Source organism: Manacus vitellinus, unplaced genomic scaffold, assembly GCF_001715985.3.
Source record: "Manacus vitellinus isolate BGI_N305 unplaced genomic scaffold, ASM171598v3 scaffold_4_pilon, whole genome shotgun sequence".
NCBI lineage: Eukaryota > Metazoa > Chordata > Aves > Passeriformes > Pipridae > Manacus > Manacus vitellinus.
Window position 1 is genome coordinate 36,715,953 of NW_021940604.1, and position 16,877 is coordinate 36,732,829.

At 38.0% G+C, this 16,877-nt stretch overlaps 1 protein-coding gene across 1 annotated transcript in view; it reads right to left on the reverse strand.

Moving 5' to 3' along the window:
* SENP6 (SUMO specific peptidase 6) overlaps window positions 1-9,388 on the reverse strand; it is a 58,923-nt gene extending 49,535 nt beyond the window's left edge. The window contains exons 1-2 of the mRNA XM_018078128.2: window positions 9,373-9,388; window positions 4,870-4,963 (exon numbers count right to left, since the gene is read on the reverse strand). The gene's annotated coding sequence lies outside the window, so the exon portion shown is untranslated. The remainder of the gene's footprint in view (window positions 1-4,869; window positions 4,964-9,372) is intronic.
* Between the last annotated feature and the right edge of the window lie 7,489 nt (window positions 9,389-16,877).

Genomic DNA, 16,877 nt, shown 5'->3' on the forward strand with positions numbered 1-16,877 from the left:
ACTCCAGGTGTGGCCTCACCAGAGCTGAGCACAGAGGAAATGAACAAAACACTGAAACAATGCTTAAATCAAAGTGAACAAGAGTATCTCTTATGATGCAACATGACTAGAAAAATATCAGGGAATTGAAAATTTTAAACAGTATCTTTAGATCTCAAGGAATGCGAAGTATATGCAAGCCCTAGGCTTGCTTGCAAGGGACAGAGCTTTGAGCCCTGTGGACATGGCTGAGATGCTTTTCTATACCACCCACATCATCGCTGGGGGACATGGCTTCCAGGGGGGAAGGAAAAACAAACCAGAAGTTCACCATTTTGTTCAGTTTTCTTCCTTAAGGAAGCTGCTGGGACCCAGCAGTGCAGACTCTGTCCCTCTCCTGCTGCTGCCTGTCCCTCTCCTACCGCTGCCCGTCCCTTCTATCCCCTGGGAAGAACACAACTCCAAGCGGCCAAAACAGCTGAGCCCATGTGGTGCTGTGACCTTAAAACACCCATCCACGACAGCCCACTGCGGCACCAGTGCGAGAAGCAGCCGTGGGGAACGGAGTGGTGGAGGCAAGCCTGAGCCCAGCTGAAAGGAGCCCAGCTGTGCCGTGGGCATCCAGCCGAGTGGAGCCAGGAGGAGCCGAGCACGGCTGAGCTGGGCTGGTCAGGGTGGCACAGACGATCTGGCTTTTGGGGGTTTCTCCATCATTGTTTTTCATTCTCTTGGGCTCAAGGACAGGGAAAGTCGACCGCAGAGAGCGCCTGCCACAGTGTCTTTGTCCTGGGAATAACCCCATGTCACTGCTGAGCTGCAGGAACGTTCAAAATCTTCTTTGTCTTGGTGGCCATGCAGCAGCGAGTCAATGTGGTGAATACCTTTTGTGTGTAAAGCACTTTCTCTCCCGTATACTTCTGATATTAATATCGTTGCTGTTACTGTGTTTCTTACTCCATTGCTGTTTGTTTGTTAACTCAACCCATAGTCTGCCTTTGTCCCTCTCTCACTGGAGGTGGGCAGGAGGAAAGGAGAGTGGCTTATTTGGAGTTTAATTCCCAGCTGGTGTTAAACCACCACAATGCATCAGTACCAGAAAGGCTGTTTTTTCAGAGAGCAGAATAGACAGCAACTGAGTAATGCCTGTTTGCTCATGTATCACATGCTTGCAGTTGCCTGCTTCAAAGATGCAATTTATACAGCCCTGAAAAAAACCCACTATACTACATCCCCATGTACCAGTCAGCAACGTTTTCAACACTGCTGAAATTAAACCTCAGTGGTCGTACTGGGAGTATGCTATGCCTCCACATTTTGTCACTTTTAACCTGTGCATTCCCTGGTTATTTTCATATTGGAACAATAATTTCTAATTTTTCAATACTTTCATTAAACTTTTATAACAAATGAATGTTAAGTTTTTACTAAAATCAAGGGGAAAAAATAGAAGTAATTTACCTAAATAGAGTTCTTTCCAAAAGAGAAATGCATAATTATACATTCAAATTTAGGCACTGAACAAGAAAAACAAAACTTTCTGTTTACTTATGTCTAATCACTTGCCATTTGTTTAATGTTTCAAATGCAACAGTTAGTTAGATAGCTCAGTTTACTAGACCATGTTTTCACTACTACTTTCAAGCACCCAAACTTTAATGTGGCAGGAAGAATGTGACAAGGAATCATGGGAATTGTAGTCTTCCGGGTTCTCACGCATGCTCAATCAATACTTGCTTGTCATTGGTTGGGAGATCATGTAACATATTTAAGCACTGTATTTAAACCTAAGTGTTTTGGAATAAACCTCAATTCTCAATTTTGGAATAAACCTCAGTGGAAGGCAGAAGTCTAGACTATTAAGAAAACAGTATGACAGCCAAGAGCAAACTGGACCCATCCATTTACAAAACCACTGTGAAGCACACTGAGGTATATTTCAAAAACATTTATCCAGATATGAAAAAGGAAGTAACTGTAAATTATTCAAGACACTTCAAGAACAATCATATGTAACACTAGAAAGCATCTTGTAACATGTTAATTTCACACATCAATTTATTTAATATATTAGTTTGGCCACGTTTGCACAAGTCTGCCATCCTTCTACGTGTTCTGCTACATGAGATATGCACCATTCCCACCACTTATTCTGTGATGGACTACACAGGTTTCAGTGTGTTCAACTGACTCACTGGTCTTTTTTCCTGTTGTTCTACGTAAAGGTTCCTCTCCTGGGGGATCTCCAAGTACAAAGCAAGAAAAATCTCACATCATTTGCTACTATCTTGATTGCTGTCTTCAGTAGAGTAAATCTTTTAGAACATCAAAAATATTACTTTTACTCTTTCAAGTGGACTGAATACTATCTGTAGGCATTGACTTTGGGATAAGATACTTCTCATTTATCATTCTGAATTTCCATAACGCTAGTTCCATGCCAAATATCAACTGTAGCATCATTTTAAACTTACAAAGTGTTGAGTGATCAATAATTTTTCCAAATCTCCTTCAGTGTACAAATATTATTTAGTCTTTTTGTGTTCATTACTCAATACCTTACTATTAAATGGTTTAAATGACACCTTCTTTTAAAAAAAACTACCTATTCTAAAAATTGCTTTGGTAGGAGGTCACATACTCTATGTTCAATTCACTGAAGAAAGATAATCCAAGTAGACATCCAGTACTAACCAACGACATTAGCACAGGTCTCATGGGGTAATACAAGAATACAGCCAATCCTTTAAGTGCTAGAATGTTATTCTTAGGCTAGTTCAAAACAAACTTGTTGTGTGTCTGCCATTAAGAGGGCAAAACGCTGTGATAAGGTCAGGCACTATAATACCAGTGCCTCAACAACCACCATGAGATGCATCCAGCTGCTCGCTTCAGACTTGCAGCTCTCTCCACAAAGACATGCAGCAAGATTCAAACATTGTAGTAAATATGAGCACACCATAGCAAATAAGAATGACATATTTAAGTAATTGTCAGAATACCTACTTACTGCACAATATACTCAAAATATTGCAGGGATACAAAGCTTTATGCTGGAACAATTATATGAAATGTTCTAAGGCTAAAGGGAATTTAGAAGAAAAAAGGACAGTTTACTGTTGTTTGTTTCCTAAATATTCCCTTCTGTCAGTGTTTTCTTATATAAAATAAAAATGCATCAGAAAAGCAAAATACATAAATTATTTCAAAATGCTCATAGCCCACTATGCCTTTAAGACAAATAAACCCAGGTATTACCAAAAGTAAATACGTGGGCATCTGAAAATGTGTAGCTGGTTGGAGGGAGTGAGAAGCTGCCTCAAATGGTATCACAGGATGGGTAAGTAAAAAAGGCACGATCTCCAGTTTAAATCAATTTTCAACTACTCTTTTATCTCTGTTTCCAGATAAGATTCTGCATAATTCAAAGATATAAAAGCAAATTACTGATTTAAGTAGGTAATAAAAATTCAATTCTGGCTACAGGAAAACTGTTTATTGTACAGAATATTTGAAAGGAATGAAAAATCACCCAGACATACAATCTTAAAAGCAAATATAATTATATGAAACATATGTTCTATAATAATTTTTCTCTTTTTTTTCAGCATCGTTACTTTATACCTATCTCATTCTGTGTTCATAAGTCAACATCAGCTGGAGATGGACAGAAAACAGTAAATTATGAGAAGAAAAAAAGCTGTGAGGCTTACAAATGTGAGTTAGTTTTATTTCTGAAGGCAAAGACTAACTGTATGGTATGTACTGCCCTTATACTTAAAACATATTACTGTGCACTGGAAATGGATGTAAAGTTGCTAAGGAAAAAAGCTAGTTTAATTTTATAAAACTAAAATGCCCTTAATTTGTGAACCTTTCAAAAAATGGTTTTAACTTCTGATACAGCTCTTTGACAAGAGCTCTGAATGCCTACCTCACACTTCAATGAATTCCTGAACAAATTTTTTAATGACTAAAAACTTCACATTTCTTAATGTTTTAATAAGATTACAACATAGCCTGCTGCTGCAGCCTATGTGGTTGTGTGTCTACTTTACCATCTCCCTTCCAACACACAGAATTTGGCAGCATATGACAAGATACAAATTCATATATGAATATTTTTGTACTTAATCACAGGATTCAGTGTTTTCTTACTAGAGAACCACAGTATACTTTTTAAACTTGCTGGTCCTAATCTCCAAATATCTAAGAACAACAAATAATCTGATGCACATTCTTCATGCATGACACTTGTTTTTTAACAATTCATTAGTCATTTTGGAAATAAATACAATAATATTGAGAAAACATATTAGTAAGAAAAGAAGTCATAAGGACGAAGTATGCATTCAAACTACATAGATGGAATTTAAGTTTTAGACAAAATCCAAATATACTAAGTAAAGGAATAAGTTATAACAGAACAAAACCAGCCTTTACTCAGTGAAATAAGCACAAGGGAAAAAAATCTACAACTTTTAAGCTCAGTTTAACCTGATGGAGGCACAAAGCTACTGAAGTACTTTAATCGTAACTGTGAAGTACTGAGTAACATCATCATTTAAGGAAAAGCTGAAACTGCTTACACACCCTACCTACTGATTTCCTTATTTTGTGTGTTGACATATTTCTTATCTGTGTTCCTTAGACTTACACAGAAGCTCCAAAGACAACTGCAACACTTGTGCCCTATGTTGTAAGCCCCATGTTCACAATTAATTTACGTTATAATGCACTTCTATATGGCAAGACTTATTTGAAACAATTTTTCTTAATTACTGGCATTTTAAGATATTATATATTGTTTCTTATGCATAAATTACAAAAAATAAGTATTTAATTATAAACAGACATTTATACTTTCAATAGCCTAGATAAAAGCATCCTTACTCTTTCTCTGCATCTCCTTCACTTTCTTCTGCATGATCAAAGCTCCAATTACTTTTAAAACCTCCATCTCTCTTGGACTGTGATCTATCCAAAGCTGAAATGAGAACAAGTTAAGATAAGTCTTGATTTCAAGCTGAGTTATTAATAACACAAACTAGAAAAGTAAACCAGATGTATGTATATTCCCCAAGTATTTATTTTATTGATGTCAATGTTCAACTATCATCTGATGAATAAGTTCATCAATGCAGTGGCGATTCGTTTACTTAAATAAATATGAGTATCTGTCAACGTCTTATTAATGCACTGAGTTAGCAAGCTGTTAAAAATTATGACCTGAGGTAGTGTAACAATTGTTTTCAACTTATTTCAACTGTTTTATTGAAACCCATAAATTTAAGGGTAGCTTCTCTGATATGAACTATATGTCACACACAAAAAGGGTTCTAAAATTTATTACTTCATTGTTTAATACCCAAACATATATATTAATTTTTCCATATAAAAGCAACAGTTCTGAATAGTCCCAAACACCATTTCAGCATAATATACATTTTTTTAATTCAACATCTGACACTGACCTGAATTAACATTCAATGCCAACTGAATTTCAGTGTTATCATCAACTAAGTAAAAAACTGAACTTTCTGAAAACAATCATACTACATAAAATTTCAGATTAATATGGAGATTTTCATATAATACAATGGCATGGGGTATTCTTAAGTGAGATGGTCCAAAGCATGGAGATAGCACTCATTACAGCAAGACATTGTTCCCTCTGGACCCTAACTACTGCAACTAAGAGCAATCTCACACAAATTCTGTACGACAAACTATGCAGCTGCTTTGATTTCGGTACAATTTACATGTGTCTTTTCTTACTACATTTTTCTTTACATTGTTGGAAATGCGCTTAGAATTAATAAAATGCAACTTCGATAGAAAAGAATAAGAAAATCACAACCAACAACAGATGTCTATGGCAAAGTATAAACACTGCCCACAGAAATATTTATTACATTTTCAACCTCTGCTTCCATCTGCTTGCATCTACTGCATGCTTCCTGAGCCATGGGTCACATTTTTGTTTTTAACAGCTATTCCTACCTTCTTCTTCTCCCTGCTTGCTTTTTTAATCAAACCTTCTTTAAAGAATCAACAGCATCTTGCAGCAGAGAGTACCTCTGCTTAATTATCTGATTAAGTATCTCCTTTAGTTTGTTCTGATTCAAACTGGTACCTTTTGCTCTTACTTAGTACTCTACTCCTTCATTCCATAAACTTAGGAAGACAGTAATAAGCAATCCTTCCCTATTCCCTCATGATCGCATAGATCCCTGTTGTGTCCTTCCATGGTCATCCTTTTCCCAGGCAGAAAAAGAAAAAGTGAGTCAGCTTAATTTTTCCTCAGATGAAAGCTGTTTCATGCATTTAAATAACTCTCTGATGCTTCTTTCAGAACCTCTTCTAGTCTACTGTACCCCTTTTGAGATGAGGATACACACACTACAAGGAAAACTCAAGATTCCATGGATTTCTACAGAAGTAACATGATATTTCTGTTTTGTTGTTTATTCCTTTCCTAGGTGTTTTTTATTTCCTTTCCCTTTTGTTCTTTATTCCTTTCCTAGACCTGTTTCCACTGCTAAGGAGAATTGCATTGATCTTTATGTGCTGGATAATTCCATCTTTCACTCATGATTGGTTAAGAACCACTTCAGAGCCAATCACTGCCTACAAAAATCCTCTTTCCTACTTCTCATTCACTTAGATTACTTGACATTTATCTACACTAAATTTCACGTATTATTTCAACCCACATAAGTCAAAAACTGAGCATCTACAATTTGCTTTAAATAGCCAGCCATTATACTAACCCAAGTAAAGTTTAAACATCTAAAAACTTTGCCACCTTACTATCATAACATTTTCCTTACATCTGTGCACCAATGTAAACATAAATCCTCATGTAATTCAACTTCTTCTATTAACAAAATGAAACTTTTTTGCCCGCTCTTTCCATCTGTTGCCAAATTTTTCTTATAAAACTTTCCATTTTATTCAGAGACTACTTAGCTTCTCCCAAAGCCTTTCGTAAAGGACTTTACAGACATAACAATGAAATCAAATCTGGTCTTTATTATAATTTCTATGAATTTGGGTTGCATGGTCACAAAGCTCACGGATGTAAAGTTCCTCAAACACTTCCAATGCCTTTTAAAAAAGCTGATATCACACTACCTACCTGTAGCACAAAGATGATGCTAACCACAAGTAACACGCTACACCCATTAGCTCCTTTATTTCCCCGTTCCTCTTACAACACTTGGATGAATGCCATTTGATCCTGCTGCCTTATTTACAGCTTGCTTCATGTACTGTAATTTCTTCCACTGATGTTTCATTTTGAGTCATATATTCTATCACATTCCTTACTAAGAAAGATGGTGGCATGAAGAGGTCTGTAGAGTGTTGTCAAAGCAAGTGCAAGCAATTCCATTCTTCAGCTATGACCTTATCTAGGCCACCTTTCACAAGGGGGTTGTCTACTGACCCTCCAGATACTCCTGAAACTTTCCTGCTGACTTTGAAGAAATACTTAACAATAGCTTTTATGCTTGTTGAGAGTTACTAATTAATTTTTCCTCAGCTCATTGTTATTATAGGTTAAATCCACCAGCTTTGTTATTATTCCCTAATTTCATTATTCAGATGAAAGATCAGATCTAAGAAGTATGATGTTTTATTTCAGATATTATATTCTACCCTGCTGTTTAGCCAGGCCAACATTTGAGGGGCCCTTTGAAATGTATTTAAATAAGCAGGATGCATACTGTAAGCCTCCAAGATGCTATCTTTAAATAACTCCCAAGCTGGCTGCAAACATTTTACACTCCAGTTGCATCTCTTCATTCCTTTTCAAAAAGTTTCTTAATATTTTCTGTATTTTCTGTAGTCTTTTTTTTTTTTAATTAAGCATTTCTGGATTGGACAGTTTGTCCACCTCTACTGATCAATGCAGCTGTCCATGCAAGAACAGTCTTAATATCTCTGTTCTGCTCGCTCAGATCTGGATCACTTTTCACACTCTCTAGCATTCTTGGTCCTAACAAAAATGTAAATCTAGAAGTATACCATCATGTTACCAACATGTAACTCATGTTCACCTGAGTCACTTTATCTGAATGGTCACTTGGTATCTGATTCTACACAGGAATTTATTATTTTTTCTTTTAACAGGGATAACAAGTAACCTGTTAGATAGGCTAAGTTGCTGATTATTTTATAGTAAGATTTAAATTTGGAACCTCCATGTTGCGATTTTCACTATGTACACTATCAAGCCCATTTTAATCAGCAAGATGCCTTCATGCCCAGTGTAAAAGACAATTTCGTCTCTTTTTTTGTTGTTTTCACATTGACCAGTTTGGTGAACAAAATGGTAGACTCTGTCTTTAACTCCTGGCAGGGCTGTCTTCATTGTCCCGAGAGGACATTTTTAGACTACCTGACAGCCCCACTGGAGAGTTTACATCAGAGAAAAGCTACATTTTCCCACCTCAGCAGAGCCAGCCTGCCCAGATACCGATGGTCTAACCCATCGGCAGCGTGGAGGAGTCTGCCTGGAGGCAAGCCGGCCAATGAGCGTTGACTGTGGGGTATTTAAGACCATGCCCAGCGTCGCCAAGAGAGTTTTTTGTTGGTGGTCTTTCGTTTTGGGGGCCCAAGACAGCCAGAGTTCAGTTTTGTTTGGACCCAGGACACGCCATGTTAAAGATCCCATCCACCAGGTTCCAGTGTTCCAGTCTGCTCCAGTCTTGGCCCCACTCCTCGCTCCATCGCGCCTGACTCCATCTCGCCTGCCTCCGATCCACCTCTCCCGCTCGCCTCCAGTTTGGTCGGGTTCAACTCAGGGTTCAGTGTTGGCTGCTGACCCCCACACCTGCTTTCATCCATCTCGCCTGCCTGCTGCCATCCCACCTACCCATCCACCCTGCTCACCACCTGCCTCTGTGTGAAGGTCCTCCTGCTGACTGCCTGAGGTCGTATGCACCCGGTTTCTTCCCTCACTGGTGGTGGCAATCCTTTTGCAGTTTAATTTTGTAGCTTTTCACTTTCCTTATTTTTCCCCCTTCTCCTCCCTCCTTCCCTCGTTTTTACCATTTACTTACTGATAAAAATAAAGTTCATTTTCTGTTTGAGACCTTAACATTTGGATTTAGTGCCTTAATCTCGTCTTCACAGTATCCATTTAAATAACCTTGTTGCAGCTGCTAACCGGACTGTAACACCCAGAAGCTGAAAACATTCACAACAGCAGAGCTGACCCTAAGGCCAACAGAAGCCAACTGCAGTACCTCTGCCCAAGAAAGGCAGCATGCTGGAGCAGATTTCACTATAATTTTTCCTCCCCCACAAGCTCCCTTTGGTGCAGTTACACCAAGGGAGATAGCAATTCCAAGCCCAAGAAACTAACCGTAATTTAAATAGACAACTTACACAGATGTAGCTGACATAGGTCACTGCTTTTTTGAACACCTGTTATCAGTTACATCAGTTACATCAGTTACAACAGGTTGCCCAGAGAAGTTCCAGATGCTCCATTTCTGGAAGTGTTCAAGGCCAGGCTGGATGGAGTCCTGAGCAACTTGACCTAATGAATGGCATCCCTGTCCATGGCAGGGGGGCTGGAATTAGATGACCTTTAAGGTTTCTTTCAACCCAAACCATTCTATGATTCTGTAAAGTCAACTCACCAAAGTCAGATGCATTTACTATCCACACAAAGACCAATTTTTCTAGTAAAATTACTTTTCCGTATGTATCACTGGATTGCCAGAATTACTCCTTACCACTCCCAGAATATAACAGTAGAGACTTTAAGGTTTCTATTACACACAGTAGCTTTTATAAGTCTTTCATCTGCTGAGATCTCATCTATTTCTGCATGTCCAAGAACCATCCTGAACATGAAACCTAAATCAAACAAAGATTTAATTCAGGACCCAGGTGCTTTTCCAGGAAGGTCTCCAGTTTACGTTCTTTTCCCCCACTTACACTGGTAAAGAAATAATACAAGCCTCATCTTACACATGCTTAGACCATCACAACTGCAACCAACTTATCAGATACTGCAGTGTTCACACAGAAAATGTAAATTAATTTAAATGTACTCAGAATCATTGCATTCATCGCGACTCATATTTAAGTAAATTAAAAAGAATGCTTCTAAGCTTTCTAATCTGTGGCTCATTTAGAGTCATCAGATATATTGTTAAGAGGATAGAAGCACTCATAAAAGCCTGACACAGAAATATTTTTGGTTTACTTTCCCCATTGCTTCATTTTTCTTCCAGACAGGCTTCTATGCAAAATAGCTTTTTATCTTTCAGCTTTGATACCATCAACTCTAGTACATCAACTCTGTAACCACAGTGAGGTTGCATTTTCACATTCTGAAGCAGCACTACATGAACAGTTTTACACATCCCTCTCACTTCCTAAGAGCTGGGGCTTCTTGCTCCTATCCTGCACCCTGTGATATGTGAGCACTGACAGCAAATCTGGTGAAGGAAACTAATTCAGGCAAAAACCCCTTGAGCAGCAGAGGAAAGGAAAAGTTTTTTTCAACCATATCAGTTCCCTCCTCTGTTCAACCACACTAGCACAGCATAGCTGTGACAGCACAGCAGAGATAAGATCCATCTAGAAATAGGATTGTTTTAAGTACTAAGAAATTTGTAATACAAAGAAATTTGCGTGGAATTGTAGCCTAAACTAGATTTACAGGTACAGATTTAGAGACCTAGTGCTTAAAAGATGCTTTAACTTTCTGCTTCCTAAATTAGCTGCAGAGGCAAAACATGTCAAAAGCACCTCCAATAACAGGCAGTAATCATAACCTCATAGCAAGAGAAATATTACATGAAGCAGAGAGTTTAGCAGTAAAGTTCTGTGATACCAGTGTAATGGATACTAAGTATGGACATTCTTTCGCACATGAAGAAATTTAATTTCTCAGATGGCAAACAAAAACCCCCACACCCTTTCAAGAATGTGATGTCAAGAGAAAACCAATGATAAATACAGAGCATCCACTCCTGGACAAAAAGTTCACAAAGCAAAAGCATTTATGAAAGATCTGTACTTCAAAGATGGAAATCATTTGCATATTCTGATAAATGGGGTTTTTTTCAGGACATGCACACTGGGCTGCTTACAGTGCAGAATATCATACTGAATGACAGGACTGAAGAACCGTGTTAGTTTGATCACCTGCCGAACTGCGTTTAACATTTTTAAAGTATTAACAAGGAGTAACAGAGGAGGATAAAAGGATAGAACTTTATGTTAAACATGTTTTTTGTGATGCCTTTCAAAGTTTTTCTGGTAAGGTAGTGATAACTACATGATGGATTAGCATTTCTTGACCTTTCATACTGATTATCCCAGCAGAGATATACAGGTACCACCCAAGGATGCTGCCCTTATGACAGTATCAGAAAACAATACAGAAGTACTTCAAGAGGTCTTCTTTACTTAAACCAGTAGCAAAAGGAATGCTACAGAGAATGGGGACACTTTCTTCTCGAGGAGACAGGAACCTAGTGACAAAGGACATGAAAAAAACTGAAGAACTTGATCCTTTTCTTTCTTCCATCACCTCAGATTTCACTGCTAAGTCCTTCTGACCTCACAGTTCCCCAATTCTACCAGCAGAATCTGTGAGAATGCAACATCACCCATTGTTGAGGAAGGTACGCTTAAGGACCACTTAAGCCAGTTGTACATGTAAAAGTCTACAGGATCAGACAGAATATATCTGATGATGCTGAGGGACCTTGCCAATGTCACTGTTAGGACCCTCTACATTATCTTTAAAAGGTCATGGCACCAGAGAGGTTCCCAAAGACTGGAAAAACATCACTTGCCCTTCAAGATGGGCAACAAGGATGATCTGGTGAACTAGATTTACCATGCGGGTGCTCAAGAGTGGACCAGGTTCACCTGGGAAGCAATGGAGACCGGACAAATCCCTAAGCAACCTGCTCTAACTGGGCTTGGTTTGGACATGATGTTCCAATCCACGTGATTCCCATCAGCAGGCAAATAAAATCAGTGACTGTTCGTAGGTACAATGCATTACCTAAGGCAACTGCGCCACCATTACAAACACATCCAAAATGAAGCAGCTTGGTCACTCTTCTTCTTTTCCCTCTCTGAGTAAGTCTGACACCCACTCAAACTTTCTACACAAGTAAAATAATTCAAATAACATCAAAAGCAGGTTCACCCAATAAATGGGGAAAAAAAGAAACAAACAAAAAAGTAATTTTTTTCATCTCTATTCATATTATTATGAATATAAATAATTCTTTATTTACATAAGATCACTATTGCTAGACTGGAGATACACTAAAATTCAGAAAGGAAGAACGAAGTTTCATTGTTTTTGTAGGAAAGGTAAGTATAAGAGCAGCATCTTCCTATTTTATAGATAAAATTAAAGGATAAAAGGTTAGTATAGGCTAGGAACAATTTCCAAACTGTCAATTTACTCACAAAATGTGAAAAAGTATATAAAGCTAACAAGCCATTTCAAGGAAGATGACACTTGAACAAGAATTCCAGAACACAATCTCTGTGGCAAATCAGTATGTGATGTTAATCACATATGATCTCAAATTCTGAATACTGGAAGAGTTTTAGAAGATAAGCAAAACACAGCAGGAAACCTTACAGTATATTATGCATCTGATTTGCACATTCCGTTATGCACCATGGGATCCATCTTCATATAAAACCTAAGCTTGTGCAACCGAGAATACAGCAGCACTAAACAAACAGCAATCCATTTTTAAAAAGTGCTAAAAGGCAGTTACATACAGAACAAGATTAATAACCTAGCCTAACTATCTTGAAATTAGGCAACCGACACTTTGAAAAGTGTCACATTTGCTGCAATAATTGGAACATCAGGTTGAAATAAAGCATGTATCTACATACCAAAAGGAATTAGGAAAAAATATCAAGAATTTGTACTATTTAGCACTTCTGGATTTATCCTGTAAACTTTCAAAGATTATGTCAGATAGATATTATCCCCTGTATAAAAACATACAGAAATTAAAATCCACAAAGGTTCTATGATCTCTACAAGAACTTAACATGCAAATGCAGGAATGGTTTGTGTTGGAAGGGACCTCAAAGATCATCTTGTTCCAACCCTGCTGCCATGGGCAGGGACACCTTCCACAAGACCAGGTTGCTCAGAGCTCCATCCAGGCTGGCCTTGAACACTTCCATGAGAAGTGTTTCCTCCAAAACAAGTAACTTTAAAATGTAACTAGAGCTGAAAAAAGCAAGACACCTCTTTGATGTTATCAATTGTTAAAAAATTACATGAAATGGACAGCAAAAAAAGCATACATAAAGAAAACTCTCAGCAACTTTAATTAAAAGAAAACTCAAAAATGGGGTCACATGAAAAAAGGCACATTTCAGAAAAATTTGAGTAGGGAATGGACGATGAAAGAGTTAGTTAAACTCTAAGTGGTTAGAAAACAATTTGCATTTGCCTTTCTGTGAAGGCTGAATACCCAGGGTTTCTTCCTATTCTTATGACACTGAAAAGCTTTCACTTATATGAGAGAGCAGTCAGCTGAACTGGATCTCTGATACAGCTGAAGAGTACCGGACTAGATCCACCAACACTTCCCCCCCACCTCGAGGATTAGTTTTCAGCCAACGAGCCGTGGAGCCGGTGGAGCGCCGCTGTTGACTCAAGCACAGCTGCGAGCACACTGTCCCTGGGAGGGGCAGCAGCACTGTAACTCTGAGCAGCACACAGCAGTAGGCCTGAGTGTGTCCTAAATCCCTGGCACAATTCCTTGCACATCCATACAGCATGGTCCCACACACGGGGCCTGCTAAGAGCTAGAAAGTCACCCTGCAAATTCACCTACAGTTAAAAATCAAGTACATTACGTCTGTTAAAAAAAAAAGCAAACAAACCAGTGAAATGCAACACAAATATAGGCAAGAGTCTCCTGCTCGCACCACACACTATACATTTCCACTTCCTTTGCAATTACAGATCATTACATTACGCAGTGAAGCACGATGTATGTAATGCAACTCCAGTACTGCATCAAAAGCACTGAAATCTTTCTGATGGAAGTACCAAACTTCTCCAAAACTAATAATGAGTTTAAGGAACAGTGACAACTGCTAACTAAGCCACAGTATGCTAAAATTCACTAAGCAGCCTATATTTTTTAAAAAGCTAAAAAATAACTTTAACATCCCTTGAAAAACCAACATTTTCTCAGTAATTCCTTGTAAAAGCAGTGAAGATGAAGAAGTGCTATGAATCAACTAATTTTTAATAAATAATAGATGCCAGCCTGCTAATTGTACCTAGTTATAAAACCACTTTTCAAGAAATACCACTCAAAACACAGCTGAAGCAAAACATCCACCTTCTTAAGAGATGATCCTGCAATCAGAAATAAGTTTCAGCCACTTCCATCCAAACACGAAGCACCTGCTTACCTTGATCTATCGGTTCTTTCTATGTCAGGGCACAGTCTTTCTTCCACCTAATGAGCAGAGACTTTTCTAACAGTCTTTGCTAGATGACAACCTCTTTATCAATGACAGATAATTTTTTGTGGTATTCATCAGGTAAAGCAGGTAAAGATTCAGGTACAACATCCTTGCCTTACAGCAGAACTATTAAATCTCAATTAAAGGTTTACTGCCCCACTGTGCCAGCTATATGCAATCATAATAACCTGGACCAGAGCAGTGCTGAAGTTCACTTTTAAAAGTTTAGTCCCAATTGTAAAGGATTCTTAAATTGTTTCTTAAGCAGTAAGCCTTGGTAGAAATAAAGTTACAATGGACTCTAGTAAATGTTTCTGGAGGAAGTGAGCCTCAGAAATTACAAAGGCAATTGTAAATATGAAACTTAACATCTACTGCATAGTTCAAATTCTCATCTAATGGGCTCTTGAACAATCTTTCTGTTGGACTGGCTTATTAAATTCTGTCATCAGCAGGATATTCATATTTTGCTAAATGAGCCATAAAAATTGGACATGCCAAACAAATACAACATTATATCCTAAGACATTAATAAAAATACATCAGTAGAATGAATTTTAGTACAAATGAAACAATTGTATGGCACTGGATAAAAACATGCTCATGAAAATAACAAATATTTTGCAGCTGTTTCTTACAGACATAAATTTCTAAGATTACATATTATTAATCATGTATTATAGTATTATGTTTTACCACACCAGCAGAATATTATTAGTATTTATCATTCCTAAAACATTGTTGTGGCAAGTCTTACAATAAAAACAACCAACCAACCAAAATCTCACAAACAAAAACACAGAGAGATTTTGCTCCAGCTCCAGCTTATATGGTTTGAAAACAAACAAATAAAAACCCAAGAAAGCTTCACACAGTTTCTGAATCATCACTTTTCTTTATTTATAATCACTCAAGATTCAAAGAAAGATATCGAAAAGTCTTTCACCTCAAATTATTCTTTTATAGAAATTCTAGGGACACATTCAGAAATGTTTCCTTGACTCATGCAACCCTCACAGCACTTGTCCGTTAACAAATACATTTTAAACACCTGTTGACCAACCTGGGAAGAATAACCACAGCCGGGTAATTTATTCCCTCCAGTCTCCAGCCTTCACCATAAACTTGTTCTTCACAGAAGTTAACCTGTTATTTAAAATAATTGCACTTCCCTGAACAGAATAAAGCTGCTGTTAAATTTTGGAATAGATATTTCTTGTATAAGTTATGTCTCACACCTTCACCAGACTCAACAGATCACTAGGCAGAGATGAAAGGGGGAATGTCCTACTCTTCTCACAGAGTCTGTATGCTCTCCCAGTCCAAGGCATTGTCCTGTCTCTACGGTTTACCCTTCAGTGAGAAAATTCAACAAAGGTTTGGCAAAGTGCCAGTCTGGCAAGACAGTACACAGCAAGTTCAATTTCTTTGGCAATCAAGTGGTAAGTCTCAAGGGTGGAGGAGAGCACAGGCAGCTCTGCTTCCGAAATGGAGCTGCCCCCACTGTGGAACTGACATTCATAAGCAAATGACTTGGCCAGAAGAAGACACCAATTTTTACTTCATCACAGCTTAAGGTCAGCTTCACCTGAAAATATTAGGCATACTAGGCTGCAGAATACAGTAAGAGGAAGCTAAGAACACATGCTGTTTAAAAATTAAATGTGTAAGATAAACTGCCAAGAGATTTAATTCTAAGTGAATAAGAATAGTAATATTTTTACTAATGCTTTAATTTTCTTCATTTTAAGTAAGTAAGCAAGTACAGAGTATAAAACAGATTTTAACCTATATAGGAATGCCTCTACCTTTAAAAAATCCTCCAAATTGGAAACAAATAGGTGCTAAAACATGCCAAAAGAAAAAAAAAATTCTCAGTGTGCTCCCCTCACTCTCAATGCAAGCACCTTTTAGAACAACCAAATAAGAAGAACAATTACATTTACTCTTTTTCCCCCAAAAAACCAGAATTTGTTCCTGGTATGTCAACAGTCTCCCTCACCACAACAGCTCCACTTTTATTTATCGTGTTTTCTCAGTCTCCTGCAGATATCTTAAGCTATCCTGCACACTCTTCCACTCCTTTCTCTGCATCACACACAGATGAAGGCAAACAGTGCCCTGATTCCTGAGCGCTCCAGCTGCCCTGACCCCTGACTGCCCAGCCAGTGTATGGTACTACCACCACTTAGCAGTAAACTGAACCTTGCTGAGGCAACACTGGAACCTTCTATTCAGGGGCACTAATTTTGACTTCTGTTTCATGGAAGCTGCCAAGTTTCATGAAATTTCTAGCTATTTACCTCTGAGTCCTTTACTCCTCTGTAAACAAAAGGGTTTAAGTTCTGGGAAAATAAAAGTTACACTACTGTATTTGTTACTCGTAACAAAGCACT